Below are 15,829 nucleotides of genomic sequence, written 5' to 3' on the forward strand. Positions count from 1 at the left end.
AGAAGAAAACGATTATATTCAACATGACAAAATGAGCGTAAAAGATACCAGTACCATGTAAGGAAAATCTGTAAAACAGAACTTAGAAACAGAAACAAGATCAATGCGATTAACTAATAAGCCATGTTTGTAATTGCATCCACCTTTGGCATTGTTGACTGGTCACAAGACGGCATAAAGAAGCTAGACTAAAACGCGAAAAATCTAGACACTGAACAGAATAACGTACAAAAACCAGTGTCTGTCTATGCTGTCTGTGAAGAGGAACAGTAGGTATGGGTTTTCACAGATGTACTATCATCATTGTGCCGCTATTGTGTGTACCGGGCAATATCTGATGAGCTCCTAAAATGCAAACATCAGAATTGTACGTGAACATCTCGCAATAAGAGCTGACACAACAATTTCCTTCATGTAACTGGCCAAACATTTTGAACAAGACTGTCTTAGAAAGTGACAATTCAGAAAACGAGTATGATACGTAAATAGCTCACAAGAGTCGCCCAAAATACATCAAGAACGTCCATTGCAAAAAGCTGGAAGAATGAGACAACCAACAGCGCGCCAAGTGTTTTCTGGCTGAATTCATTCAGGACTTTATAGATGAAGAAAGCTTTATAGACTGGCTAAAAGAAGGATCGCTCCACTATAATCAAGAGAGGATAATAATGCTGCCTAAGATCAAGGCTTGGTGACAAATACTTTTGTAAAGATGAGTGTTCTCAGCAATGTCAAGTGCAGGATATGCTTCACAGAAGCAGAGAGAGAGAGAGAGAGAGAGAGAGAGAGAGAGAGAGAGAGAGAGAGAGAGAGAGAGAGAGAGAGAGAGAAAGCAATCTGACATCGAGCCGTAAGGTTCTGTTGGAAGACGGGGACTATACACAATAATACAATGGAGTGTGTAAATATCTTTATTGAACCATACCCAGTGTAGTAAAGCCTCCTGGGAACATAAACCAGAAAGATCTGTTAGAAAGATATCATAAACCATTTACCACAAGTGTACAATATCTACAACTATGTACCTTTAAAATGAAGCTATTAGACCCGACGAAGTAATATGGGACATAAAAATGGAAGGAAGCAACATTAGAAGGCATTAGTGTTTCAAAAGGTTCTAAGTTAAAAAGATCTTGTGTACGACATGAGAAAGAAACTTGAATCTTAGGAAGATCGTCAGTCTAGTACTAATAAGAGCAACCGAACTCATGAATTTCCAAAACTATTTGGAAAATATACGCGGTGAACCAAGTGAAAGAGAGATTTATGTGGCCCACTTTTCTTGGGACGTCACGCAAGGATTCAAATCTTTTCGGAGACGGCACTCAGGCGGATGTAAGAGGGGGTGTTGGTCACGCCCCCAGGGAGCGATATTTTTATCTCGAGATTCTGCGTCAATCTGACTAATTTCGAGCGGCATTAGCATTATATAGTGGGGTGTGTGTTCGGGGTGGAAAATTCCCCAAACCAATCAAATTACGATACGAATTTGGGGAACCCCCAAATTGCGGGTGTGCAATTCACCAATATTTCCAGCTTTGTAATCTGGGACCAAAAATGATATCTATTGCCATGATCTTAAAGGTTAAACCCTGTCATTCAGAACCCCAGGTACTGGGTCCGTCATGCCCTGGGAACTCTGAACCTCCCGAATGGGGAGCAAAACGCCCCCTTAGGTCAATTAGGTCACATTTAAACAATTTCCTATATAAGGACGGTTACAACCTTGAAAATATCTGAATATATAAAATACCAGACAAATATCTTACATTCGGTAGGATGCCCCATCCCCAGTATGAATAAATTGGCGAGAAAGATTTTTTACAGTGACAATTGAACTTTATCTAATACTAGCCTGGGTGCTCGGCGTTGCTCGGATGTTTAGAGGTGTTTGTTGAGCAAAAAAAAAAAAAAAATGGTAGTAGGCATGCAGGCTCGAACCCTTACCGCGACGGAGGAAAAGAACGCGAAAAAAAGTAACGTCTTTGTCGTTGTGTGCATCGCCAAACCGGAAGTGGCGAAGGTTTAAATTAAGGCTAGTCAATCGAAAAGAGAGTATGACTTTCGAAAATATCGGCGAAAAAAGCGATCCCTCCTTGTAGAAAAGTGCCCAGTCGATGGCAAAAGAATGTTTTTAGCCAATTTTCAACCTTGGTCGTTCGAAGGGTCGAGCTTCAAAATCATACCGAGACTACGTAGCTTAGTGAGGGATGCCCTTTTATCGGCCCTGCAGTCTCTCTCCCACAAAAGAGACGTTGCGAACCTATCTTTGTTTTATCGTTATTTCTATGGCAAGTGCTCGTCTGAGCTCCAATCTCTGGTCCCCCCTCGCTAATCTTTCACGAAAAACACTCGTCTAACTGAAACCACTGTCAATAATATTCCCCACTCTGTGCCAAAATGAAAACGTAGATTCCATGAACAAAGCTTCTTTCTTAGAACTGCACGCCTGTGGAACTCTCTTCCGTTTGCCTGTTTCCCACCTGACTACAACTTGGACGTCTTCAAGTCCAACATAAACAAATTCCTGATAAACCACCCCCTTAAGTAAGACACTTTATTAAATCTCCATTACTAATGATTACAACGCTATTATCCCATTGATTAAGATACACGCAATAACACTTATCCCCGAGTGGCTTCCGGGCCTTGATAAGTGGTGACTACCATGTAAAAAAAAATCTCGTGAAAATTCGTCACCTCTGTCGAAAGTTTTATACTTACATACATACATACATTTAAATAGACAAGTGAGATTTATATTATATATACTAACATTTGGTTAACTGCCATTTCTTGCATTGTCTTTGCCACTACATCCCTCAGAGAGTTCCTTGCGAGTAAACTAACTATAACCTTGACTGATAGCATATAAGTTCTTGGTAAATATAAAAGAAATCTATAGGCTATTAGACATAGCGACAGCTTATACACGTATACATTCACTCACATACAAGTCTACACATACCTTTATTATTTACGTTTGGTTAACTGCCATTTTTTATATTGCTTTTCCACAATAAACCCCAGGGAATTTCTAGGTCCAGACGAACGGCTCTCACTTTACGCTGAGCTAGAAAGTATCTGTTTTACATTAATGTTTACTATAAAAATTTTAACTACAAGAATGTTAACTATCAGAATTTAACAATAAGTGAATGTCAGCGAAGGAACAGAGGATGTGTGCTTATATTTTTCATCGGTCACTTTGTGGGTGGTCTATAACATATTGTCCTTGGACGTGTGGAAAACAAATAGAAGATACGCTATAACATCGTTATTATTACTCCAACCGCCACAAGAAACCAGTGTATCACGTGATCTATGAGATTCCAGCTACGGACCGCATTATGTCGTCGAACAGATATGTACGTGACTCTGCATAAAAAAAATGGCTTATGGATTTGTCAAGACCCCTTCATAAGCAAGGCCGGTGATCTCTTTGAAAGTTAGATACATGTATAGTGCATGAAAAGAGAAGAATAATTTAACCCTTGATTATACAAGAGGACTTTTGTGTGATGTGTAAGATGGCATGAAACAGCATACAAGAATTCAATTAATTTTTTTTAAGGAGTGTTCAGTTTTCGTACTTTTCTTATCATTTTATTTGTTTTCATTGTTTATTGATCTGTTTGTAGCGGATGCGTGTATGTAAATGCATGCAAGGTGACGTCACAGGTGGAGAGGAGATTACTATTAAAAAGAAAGAGGACGATCTTGTGAGAGACAAGATAACGTTCGAGATCTCGTGAGAGGCATGGATAACTTTCTAGGTTACGTCCCGCCTGTACTAATGAGGAAATTAATGTTGTTACAAAAAAAAAAAAAAAAAACAAAAAATAAAAACAAACAAAAAAACAAACAAAAAATACAACAAAAAACAAAAAAAAACAAGCACACAAACCCCAAAACAAACAAACCCCCTCCAAAACTCCCAAAAAACAAACAAAAACAAACAATTCCTATTTGCAGACGTGAAGGACGTCTTATTATAGCAGTTAAGTTATGAATTTTGTAATATTTCTTTTCCAGATGCAAGTGTTAATATTATATTTATTTCAGTTTTTAATCTTTATTTTTATTTCATTGTTTTATTAATTGTGTAAATGGTTTTCTCGTGGAAAGATGTATCGAATCTATCTGGCACGTTTCATTTGAAATAGAGCATAAATAGATCTGAAAAATGCTGGTTTCTTACCCCCCCCCCTGTCCGTCGATACGTTACTACTTATAAAAGAACATGCTTGTCTAAGAAACGAGCTATGTTACGTGATGACCGTTTTCTTTTCAAAAATGAAAACGCTGCATTTTTATTTCAAGCAAAATCAATTCCTATTTGCAGCCGCGAAGAACATCTTATTATAGCAGTTAAGTTATGAATTTTATAATATTTCTTTTCTAGATGCAAGTGTTAATATTATATTTATTTCAATTTTTAATCTTTATTTTATTTCATTGTTTTATTAATTGTGTAAATGGGTTTCTCGTGGAAAGATGTGCCGATTCTATCTGGCAAGTTCATTTGGAATATGTATTTCATTTATTTTTTTATCATAGATTTTTCTTGTTCATAAATGTTTATATTTTCCAAGTTGATAGCATAACAGATTTTGCAATTATTTTCATTTTCAGTTGGTGAGAGGGGAATCTTTCATCTAAACCCCTCTTAAACACACCAACTGGACTATTATTAAGTTCAATACTTAATTATTTTAATGGAGAGTAAACAATGCATTGTGGATGCGTTACTCTCGCTTCTCTTTATTTGTCCCTCAGTCCTCATTTTTAATGAGTGATTTTTCTGACAAAGGGAGAAGAAAAAGCTGTTTTTTAGGTTGGCAGTATTTTGCGTGAACAGCCGCCAGAGATGTCGGAAAATTTCTGTTTCTATGTCTATCCTTGTAGCCATGTCACTAGTAAGGGTGCTGGAGGTAAACGTTTTATCTGGGCTGACGTTAGCCGCCTGATAGTCAGGGACCGGAAACTTTGATAAAAAACTAAGGAGGCTGTCCTATCAGCAGGTGCAAAGTACTTGGGCTGTTGTATGTCATTTGGTGAATGGATTCTGGATCATGCAGTAGTTTCTGGTGGGGCCTCTCGATGCCATATTAGTGGGTAAATGTTACGGCTTTACCTTATCATGTGCTACAAAAAATTCTTAATTTCTATTTCTCTCTTACTTTCCCTCTCTGCCCTGCTTCAGGCATGTCTGTCGAACTAGTCCACCAATCCCAAAATACCATCATGAAAAGTTTCAATAAAAAACATACGATTAAATCTGGATCTCCAACTTCTAACGCAGACCCCCCACTACCAGATCTCCTCTAACATCAGGGATCTACGTTCTAACGTTCCAGAGGTTGAAACCCAATTACAGCAGACTACACCAGACATATTATTGAAGTGAATAAATATAAGTGAAACCGGCATTGGACAGACTATTTCCCTAGATGAGTTCGTAATTAAAGGATACTCTAATTTAACTTCCAAATCTGACCCCCAAGATCGCCATGGACATGAAATATGTGCCTATATTAAATATGGCTTTCCATGTGGTAGGGACATCTCCAGAGAATGTGCTTCCAGGTTGCACTTGCTCAAACTACTGCATTTATATTTACTCTCTATCGTCCCCCCCCACAACAGCGGAGTTACTATCTTTAAAAGCATATCTAAGAAAATTGACCACGCCCTATCTGCTTATCCTTCAGCTAATTTCATGTCTGTGGAGACTTAAATGTTCACAATGTGGAATGGTTAACCCACTCAAACAAGACCGATGATGAGGGGAGGTTCTGTAATGATTTCTCCATTGCTTATGACCTCACTCAGATTGTTCACGAACCCACCAGTGTGCCCGATACTACAGGTCAGTATGCAAGCCTCCTAGACCTTTTCCTCACAACTTGCCCGGAACTATATCCAGTTTCTGTTCTGTCTCAACTTGGATCTTCCGACCACTCAGTTGAATCAGTTAAGATAAAAATGAAATGTAATAAGTCCACAGATGTACCTATCCATCGTACAGTATATCGATACTCTATGGCTAATTGTGATAGCTTCCGCACATTTATATCAGATCTTTCATGATTTCTCCATTGCTTATGACCTCACTGAGATTGTTCACGAACCCACTTGTGTTCCCGATACTGACGGCCAGTATGCAAGTCTCCTAGACCTCTTTCTGACAACTTGCCCTGAACTGTGTTCAGCTTCTGTTCTGTCTCAACTTGGATCTTCCGACCACTCAGTTGTATCAGTTGATAAAAATGAAATATAATAAGTCCCCAGATGTACCTATCCATCGTACAGTATATCGATACTCTATGGCTAATTGTGATAGCTTCCGCACATTTATATCAGATCTACCTTTGCGTTCCATGTTTCAAAAGGATGTCCTCTATAGTATCAGACCCGACAGAATGGTTAATTGTAGGTATAGACCGTTTCATACCCTCGAAAAACTTCCAGCAAAAACTTAACAGCCAGCCGTGGTTCTCTGCGGAATGTGCTGCTGCCATTGCGCATTGAAATCACTTTTTCCATTGCTTCCAACGTAATAGATGTACTGAGACTAAATCCGCTTTCAAGACTGCCAGCAACCACTGTAAAAAGGTAATAAAAAACGCAAGAGAGTTGTATGCTCAGTCCCTCAAGTCCAAAGTAGCTGAGCAGCGGCTTGGTTCCCACCAGTTTTGGCAAATAGCAAACAGAATCCTGAACAGAAGCGTGTGCTCTATCCCAACTATCATCAATGGACCTGAGTTAATCTCGTCAGCATCAGACAAAGACAAACTCATTGCCAAGAACTTTGCAGCTAATTCTAACCTTGGGACAAAGGCTACCAACCTTTTGTATCAGAAAACATGCTATGTGATATACAAATATCTGTACGTGATGTTGCCAAGCTAATCAAAAACCTTGATTCCAGTAAAGCAACCGTCCCTGACGGTATTCCAATTATAGTACTCAAAAAACTTCAACCAGAACTTGCGCCCATTTTTACAAAACTGTTTAAAAGTTGTCTTAAGGAGAATTGCTTGCCGTTACCCTGGAAAATCTCATCAGTATGGCCCGTATTTAAGAATTCAGGTGATCGCTCATCTCCCTCACAGTACAGGCCAATAAGTCTCCTGTGCGTCATGAGTAAGTTGCTGGAATATGTGTTAAATAGAGAAGTAATCAACCATATCAGAAAAATAACCTTCTTAGTGACACACAATATGGTTTCCGTGCTGCTAATCTACAGCTGACGTGCTAACAGTTATACCACATATAATTAGCGAATCTCTCGACGGAGGCTACCTTTATAGGGCAATTGCTCTTGACATATTAAAGGCCTTTGATAGGGTATGGCATAAAGGTTTACTTCACAAGATCTCCAGCTACGGTAAAGCTGGAAAATGCCTTCTCAATTATTGAATCATTTCTCTCTGATAGGTTCATAAGAGTAGTGGTTGATGGGCAGAAATCAGAAACTCTTAGTATTAATGCTGGAGTCCTCAGGGGTCCATCCTGAGCTCAACTCTCTTCCTGATCAATATTAACGATGTTCCAAATCACATCCTTACATCATTCATAGACATTTATGCTGATTACACTACTATCTATGGTAGCACATCAAAGACCGTAAACGACCAAGTTCTCTCTGATTCTCTCCTCTGATCTTGAGCAAGTAGCACAATGGGGAAAGAGGTGGTTTGTTACTTTTAATGCATCTAAAACCAAGCCTTTATCTTTACATCAACAACGCTCTGATCCCCATCTGGCATCAATTGAAATGAATGTCTCTCGTCTTGGGGAGGCCTCATGTTTTGACAAGCTTCTGGGCTTGACCTTTACTCCTGATCTTAAATGGAACGCATACATTAAATCCGTTGCCCGGACAGCTGGAAAAATGGTGGGATCCTTCTATCGATCCAGTAGATATCTCACTACTGATGCTATTCTCTATCTATATAAGAGCCGGGTACGTCCAAGGATGGAATACTGTTGCAGGAGCTGCTAGAAAGGACTTATCCTGCCTTGATAGGGTTCAAAATAGACTTCGTAGCCTTGTGGGGGATGTCCCTTTCTCTTCCCTGCAACCTCTTTCTCACAGAAGAGATGTTGCGAGTTTGTCTCTGATGTATCGTTATTTTCATGGAAAGTGCTCGGCTGAGCTCCAATCTGTGGTCCCCCTCGCTAAACTTCCACAAGAAACACCCGTCTAGCAGAAAACACTATCACTAATTTTCCCTACTCTTTATCTGGGCCTAAACCTAAACGCAGATTCCATGAGCAAAGCTTCTTTCTTAGAATTGCACGCCAATGGAATTGTCTTCTGTTTTTCTGCTTTCCAGCTGGCTACAATATGATTGTCTTCAAGTCTAACGTAAACAAGTTTTTGATGAGCCATTCCATATAAGTTAACAAATTTACCGAATCTCCATTAATAACGGTTACTATACTGTCCAATTTCTACTGTACACTCTTTAAACCTTATTCTTGCGTGGCCTTTTGGCCTTGGTAAGTGGTGATGCCTATGTAAAAAAAGCAAAAAAAACAAAAAAAAAAACAAAAAAAACAAGCGAGTTGGGATTATCTCTTATTCTTTTACTTGGTCTTCTTTGAGAGTGAAATTGCACGCATCGTATGTTGGTTTCCAGACGACGTAACATTCTTTTAATAAATGAGAAAAATGTTGCGCTTTTTGTTTGCTGTGGAGTAGAAAGGACGAGTTGAAAGGGGGAACCATGAAAGTAAAGACGATAAAAACTTGATGGCCATGATGTTGAACCGACACATGTAGGGTTATACAGAGGATACGTCAAAAGAGAAACGTATACGCTCATGAACTAGTTCAATATTTCGTAGTATTATCCCTATTCTGTTTCATTGATTGGTGTTTTTAATATATATATATATATATATATATATATATATATATATATATATATATATATATATATTGAAAACTACCATAAAAGATACTTTTGCAGAAAATGACCCGCTTTCTCAGCACATTCTTGCAGTTTATATAAATCGTCGGAGTGGACCGAGCACTGATCAATTTTTAAAACTCTATAAAAAAGACGTTATAATCCATTCATCGTATTCTGCGTAATATTGAAACGTTTTTATTACTTTTAATATAGACCAAACGTTATACTTACTGACTCGCAAAGAAGATAAAACTTTGACACAACATTTTTCAATGAAAGACAAAGCTATTTGTTTTGTTCAGTCTCATACGCAAGTCGCCGACATGTATTTATCACACGGCACAATATGTTCTCTTTTCCAATCTTTTTCCTGACAGATAGGAGTCCTTTGTTTTAGCTACATTCAGCTACAATGTTAGAGTAATTATTTATAGGACTCACAAGTCGGCCGGCTCGCTTTCGAAAGTTTAGGAAGGAGAACTCACATATTGCCAAGCATATCTTCTGACTTGCTACGAGAGTTTTTCTTTTTTCTTCACACCTCTTTTATTTCTTTCGATCTTAATGCATATATGTGTAACAGAGCCGCTGACGCGTGTTAGCAGTATGACACGTAAGCAAATGACAAAACCTGTGTGCGACGTGACGTCACGGCGGGCAAAGAGAAGGAAAATAAAAAGCGGGAAGATAAAAGAGTACAAAACGCACGTGCCAGGGTGAGATCAATCTGTGGCTTTATTTACAGTATATAACATTACTAACTTAAGTTCATTATCCCCTATCTTCGAGTGACTTTCGGGTTTTGATAGGTAAAAAATAAATAAATAAACGAGCTGACAGCATAGACACAGCACTCTCCATCGACACTAACGCACAAGTACATGTATTTGGTGACCTTAATGTCCATCACAAAAACTGGCTTGGATTCTCTACTTACACAGATGCAGCACGCAGCACAATTCATAGCTTCTCTGTATCTCACTTCCTATCACAAATTGTTACTTTTCCAATCCCTTTTCCCTGACCAGGAAGAACAACACGCATCACTTTTAGATCTGTTTGTGACCACAGTTCCTGATGATTGTATAACGAATACCGACAGCCCACTTGAGAACGCTGATCATGCAGTGATAATGGTTGAAATCGCCCTAAACTCAAAACTGAAGAGCCAGTGCTCAAAACAACGAGATATTATAAAAAGGCTGACTGGGAAGCCATCAGAGATCTTATCAGAGACGTCCCATGGGTAAAATATTTTTTTCTTCCTGCTGAACAGTGTGCAAACGAGACCACTGAATGGTTCAAAACTGCAATCGAAGCGCATGTTCCCATGCGGAAATTTTATAGCAAGCCCTCCTCACCACAATAGTTTACTTCGACTTGCGCAACTGCTATTGCTCAAAGGCAGCATGCATACCGCAGATTTAACCGACATAAGTCCATTTCAAACAGACAGAAGTACATAGAAGCTAGAAGTAACGTAAAGAAAGAAATAGCGACAGCTAAGAGAGAATTTATGGAAACCACTAAAAAACGCATCGAAGCACAAAAACTAGGAACTCGTGACTTCTGGAAAATCTACAACAGGGTAGTAAATAATGGGCAATCAACAATTCCCCCACTAACCAACAATCACGAGGTTGTTTGCTCAGCAACCGAAAAGACTAACATGCTTGCCAGTCGGTTTGCCTCAAACTCCACACTGGACCCTTCCAACCACCCCCTACCTGAATTTCCTATGCGGACAGACGCCACGCTAGACGATCTAAAAATCACCCCTGCTCAGGTGCATGCTATCATAAAAAACCTTGACACTTCAAAAGCATGTGGACCCGATCTTATCCCAGCTGTGCTATTAAAAAAGTGCTCAGCCGAAGTAGCTCCACTTCTCTCCAAACTCTACAACAAATGCCTTAATGAAGCTTGCTTTCCGCGCTGTTGGAAAACTGCTTCTGTGGTACCAGTATTCAAGAATTCTGGCGAAAGAACTGACCCATTAAATTATCGCACATTAGCCTCCTCCCACTTATTGGCAAAATATTTGAGACCATAATTAACCATGCACTAGTCCATCACCTTACAGATGCTAAGCTTCTGACTGACAAACAATATGGATTTAGACAAGCCCGTTTCACAGCAGACATCCTAACTGTAATCTCTGAACGTATATACCATTCACTGGACAAAGTGGGGGGGGCAGAGCGGTAGCTCTAGATATATCTAAGACTTTTGACAGGGTATGACATGAGGGCCTCCTCAGGAAGATTAGATCATACGGTATCACTGGTAGAATTCTTAACATAATTAAATCCTTCTTAGATAAGAGAAAAATCCAGGTTGTCCTCGACGGTCGTACATCTAAACAATATGATATAAATGCGGGAGTGCCCCAGGGGTCTATCCTTGGACCTCTACTGTTCCTGATATTCATTAATGACCTCCTTGACAAAATTTGCTCTGAGATGGGTATATATGCTGATGACACCACACTCTATAACAGGCATGACAGGAAAACAAATCAACACATATCTAAGAAATGGCAGAAACACTAGAAGATGACCTCCAATCTGTAGTGGAATGGGGACAAAAATGGATGGTCACGTTCAATGCCGCCAAGACTAAACTAGTTTTATTCAATAATTACAAGAAACCTCTATCTCCTATAGCAATGACCAACGACTCTTTATCTGAGAGTACGTCTTTCAAGCTCCTTGGCTTAACGTTCACAGGAAACATGAGTTGGAACAATTACATCGAGGGCATTGCCAGGGCCGCTGCGAGGAAGGTGGGCTCTCTCTACCGTGCTAGAAAACTACTAACACCCGAAAGTATCCTGTACCTCTATAAGGCAACCATTCGCCCATGTATGGAGTATTGCTGTTATATTTGGGCTGGTGCATCGGCTACTAGTCTCTCGCTCTTTGACAGGGTTCAAAAGGGAGTCGCAAATCTGATAGGCCCTGAACTGGCATCTAAGCTTCAGCCTCTGTCCCATCGACGAAATGTTGCACACCCCTGCCTGTTCTACAAGTATTATAATGGTGAATGCTCTGACGAACTGCAAGCACTTGTGCCCCCACGACGTGAACACCCTCGACAGACCCGACACGCTGCAAAATCCCACCCCCACGCTTTATAGATCCCTAGATGTAAAAGATCTTTCTACTCCAGTAGTTTCTTCCCCAGAACCGCTAGACTTTGGAATTCAATTCCAGGTCCCTGCTTCCTCAACTGTACTGACGTGTAGAAGTTCAAGTGCAACGTGAACCAACATTTTGCTGCCCAAATCCCTTCATAGTACCCCAGTAGTTGTTGCCCCTGATATTTTATAAATAAGATGCTATGCGTTGTTGAAAAGAACAATGAATATAAGCCTTTTGTTTAACCTAAATAAAAGTTGAATTTCTTCTTTTCATTTTATTTTTGTTGGGACTCTGTCTGCATGTAGCGTGTGGGTCTAAGTATTAACATTTAAAGACATCCTTATATATATGTATATATATATGTATATATATGTATATATATTTATATATGTATATACATGTATATTCATATATATATATATATATATATATATATATATATATATATATTTCATTCTATGGCGTCACGCTCACGCAGCGGCTTAAATGCTACCGCGCCATTAATTCGGCACGTGAATCGTCAAAATGTGCAATTGTTCTCGCTTTCTCATTTACATGACACAGCCAACGATTATGTCAAAATGTGCTTGAGAAATGTGAAGTAGCACCTGTCATGCACTGACACAGGATCTATATTTTAGTATGATAACTTATTCGACGGTCGCAGACGATTGCATTTAGCTATAATCTATATGAGAAAAAAAAAAAAAAGGAAAAAAGAAGAAGAAATAATGTTTGAAAATTTGCTTTACTCAATTATTCAAGACAGTAAAACGAAACGTGGAATGAATCAATAATTTGTCGAAAAATCTTTTTTCCCCCCGGAATATGAAAACTTAAAAATGACGTTCATTTTTCCTGTTTTTTTTTTTTTTTTTTTTTTTTTTTTAATTATCCGTTATCTAAACAGAACCAACCTAACAGTTCTCCCAGAACAGTGTCATTTCTACAATAAAAAAAAAATAAAGAACAAAAAAGAAGAATAATGAAGTAGAATAAAGAAGAAAAAAGAAAACCCTAATAATTATCATAATACATTTCTAAAATAAAATTTAAGCATGAAGAAGAAAAAGAAGAAAACGAGGAAGAAAAACACAAAAATCGTCATGAAATACAACCATTTCTAAAATAAAAGTTAAAATATAAGAATAAGAATAACAGTAACAACGATATAATAAGAATACAGGGTGGAACGATAAAATTGTCGCCCTAAACAAAACAACGCTACAACTTTATTTTTAAACTTTTATTGAAAAAAAAAATCAATTCAGGTAACTTGATTGTGTAGTAGAGTTTATATCTATTGAAGTAGCCTTCAGCCACAATCATCGCCTCTATACGGATCCGGAACTGGAAGCATGCCTTTTCCACAAGCACTGGCAGGAGCTCGGCGAATATGCGACGATAAGGCTAGCTCTGGTGTTGTAGGTCATGTTGGTGATCTTTTTTACATATGACCAAAGAAAAAAATGGGGAGAGAAACAACTACACGGAAGATTCGCAAGGATGACAAAAGATGGAAATAACGAAAACACTTGGGCATGGATGGGAAAAGGATACATAAGCCGAGAAACTGAATCTCCAATAACTGCAGCACAAAGCAACTCGATAATAACCAATCGACAAAACACACACAAAAAAACAAACAAACAGCAAATGCAGACTCTATGGACAAAGAGACGATATGATAAACCATATAATAAGTGAATGCAGTAAACTGGCCCAAAAGGAATACAATAACAGGCACGACCAAGTGGGAAGGGTAGTACACTGGGAATTATGCAAACAAATGCATCTGAAACACACAAAAAAGTGGTACAAACATAATCAGGCAACAGTACTTGAAAACGAGGATCACAAAGTCCTATGGGACATGGACATACAAACTGATAAACCGATCCAGGCAAGAAGACTAGATGTCATAATTAACAAGAAAGGAAACTGCTGTCAAATCGTAGGCTTTGCTGTTTCAACTGACCACAGGGTAAATATCAAAGAAAAGGAGAAACGAAGCAAATACACAGTGTTAGCCAGAGAGTTAAAACGGATATGGCAGATGAAGAAAATCAAAATAATACCTATAATAGTAAGAGCACTAGGAACAATCCCGAAAATCTTTGAAAAAAAAGAATGGGAGAAATTGGAATCAAATGGAATGACTGGGAAAATACAACGAACAACAATAATGAAAACAGCTTAAATATTAAGAAAAATACTTGAATGTGAAAAACAATTGAAACCGCATATCTATAAGTTCTCTAACCCAACCCTACCCCCGTGGCCACATCACTGCACCCCCCCTAAAAAGATCGAGACCAAATAATCAAGTAGAGTCAAGGAGGAAAGAAAGACTGATGAACTGACCATACCTCGGCCGAATCAGTGCAAAGAGAACTGGGACCTAAGAGAGGCTTATTGCCACTCAAATCCCAGCAAAGACCAATAGCTGCTGCCAACGAGAAATAAATGGCAAGCAGTTGTTGTCATAATGCAAATTTATTTGCAAATGTTATCGAAAGAGGTAGAGAATGCTGGAAACATGGGGAAACTTGTTGTCACTCAGCTTCCAGGGAATGATCTCTGAAGATCTGTGTGAAAGCTCCTTGTGAGCCGCCAATAATAATAATAATAATAATAATAATAATAATAATAATAATAATAATAATGATAATAATGATAATAATAATAATAATAATGATAATAATGATAATAATAATAATAATAATCATAATAATAATAATAATAATAATAATAATAATAATAATAATAATAATGATAATAATAATAATAATAATAATAATAATAATAATGACGATGATGACGATGATGATGATGATGATGATGATAATAATAATAATAATAAACTTAATAATAATAATAATAATAATAATGATGATGATGATGATGATGATGATGATGATGATGATAATAATAATAATAATAAACTTAATAATAATAATAATAATAATAATAATGATGATGATGATGATGATGATGATGATGATGATGATGATGATGAAGAAGAAGAAGAAGAAGAAGAAGAAGAAGAAGAAGAAGAAGAAGAAGAAGAAAAAAATTACGACTCGAACGGGAAACGCGCCCAAGATTAGAAGGTGTAGTAGTAGAAGAAGAAGAAGAAGAAGAAGAAGAAGAAGAAGAACAACAACAACAACAACAACAACAACAACAACAACAACAACAAGATGAACAAGAGGACGAAGGAGGAGGAGGAGAAGAAGAAGGAGGATGAGGAGGAGGAGGAGGAGAAGAAGAGAAGGAAGACAACGTTTATTTTGTTATTGATTATGATTATTTAGATTAAAAATCGCCCATCTAAAATCGTAAAATGTTCTTATTAAACTACGCGTATGGTTGTAATTAAAGCTGGATTTTTTTTTTCATTTTCTTTCTCTTTCTTCTAAATATATAAAGATTTTATAATTAAAATTGAAAAAAGAAATCCATAAAAGAAAATAAACATATTTATTTAAAAAAAAAAAAACAATCGGTTTACGAATATTCTTATTTATTTTATTCAAAAGCAATATTAAAGTAAAATGAACTAGTAATCATGGAAGGTTTGCCAAATTAACAACATCGTCTATTTCCTATGATGTATAATGACGTAGACAACAAGCAATGGTTTGACTAAGTAAATATGTGTGCTCACCGATTAGGTAAGAAAAACAAAAAAACGTTTTTGTCGATGTAACCTCCGACCTTCTTCAGGTGTATCTTTTGAGATAATGATTAATAATT

This window comes from Euprymna scolopes, chromosome 43 (assembly GCF_053919585.1).
Source record: "Euprymna scolopes isolate OS-2025 chromosome 43, ASM5391958v1, whole genome shotgun sequence".
Lineage (NCBI taxonomy): Eukaryota > Metazoa > Mollusca > Cephalopoda > Sepiida > Sepiolidae > Euprymna > Euprymna scolopes.